Below are 1245 nucleotides of genomic sequence, written 5' to 3' on the forward strand. Positions count from 1 at the left end.
CTAATAATGAAGGCTTATCCATAAGTTTAACTGCACTTGCAGCTATTGTACATGAGAAAGAAATTATTTTACTTGGTGATTTGAACTGGAATTTGGTTGAGAGATGTACATTTAAATAAAATTAAATTAAAATTAAATTAAATTAAATTTATACATTTGGCAGACGCTTTTATCCAAAGCGACTTACAGTGCATTCAGGCTGTTGATTTTTACCTTTCACCTGTTCCTGGGGAATTGAATTGTAATTTAGTGTTCTTAAAGTGTTTTACCATAATTCTGCCATGGAAATTAACTCCACTCCCACTGCTTCAAACAGTTCGAGTTTAAAAACTAGCATTCATACAGTTAGTACTGTGAACTTATTTCATTAGAGTCCACTGAGAATAAATATTTCTTAATATAAAACTGCAAACACTTAATGTGTAATAGTAAAGTGACCAAAAGCATGACTTTTACTCAAATCACTGCAGTTCATTGACAGCTATAGCAGACATTTATGTGCTGAAGTACTTAACGCAGAGGTCATCACTTTATCAGCAACTCCACATTTTCTGTCTTTAAATTAAGCAGCACAATATCAGTGTTTATGGCTCATCATTGACTGAAGCAGATCTATCTTGTGCAAAAACACGTTAATACAGTTGAGTTCAGTATTTACTTCCTTATCAGTGTTTGACTTTGCATAACTTTTTTTCTATGGATGTTCACAAATATTTCAGTCAAATTAAAAAAAAAAGGTAAAATGTGACTTTTACATTTTACAGTATATTGCTGTTTTTTCCTTGACTTAACAACATCAAACTGTAGAAAAAGTTATTTACTGGCATTCATTAATTTACAGCGAAAAACTGTTTATTTACTGTCAGCACGGTTGCCAGTAAACATCTGTTTTTCTACAGTTTGTTGTCGCACATTAATTACAGTATATTACTGTTAATTATTTTTCTTTCATCTTAAATCTTTAACCCTTTAAACTACACAACAAACATATATAACAATATAACACAGGGATGCTCAAATCTGGACCTCAAGATCCACTATCCTGCAGAGTTTTAGCTATAACCCTAATCAAATACACCTGAGCACGTTAATCAATGCCAATCAATGTCTTAAGGATCATTAGAAAATTACAGGCAGGTGACTTTGATAAACTTGGTTGGAGCTAAACTCTGCAGCGCATTGGGACCTCCAGGACAAGATTTGAGAAACGGGATGTAGATTTTTAAAAACATTTTTTATTTTATT

Source organism: Carassius auratus, unplaced genomic scaffold (genome assembly GCF_003368295.1).
Source record: "Carassius auratus strain Wakin unplaced genomic scaffold, ASM336829v1 scaf_tig00035789, whole genome shotgun sequence".
NCBI lineage: Eukaryota > Metazoa > Chordata > Actinopteri > Cypriniformes > Cyprinidae > Carassius > Carassius auratus.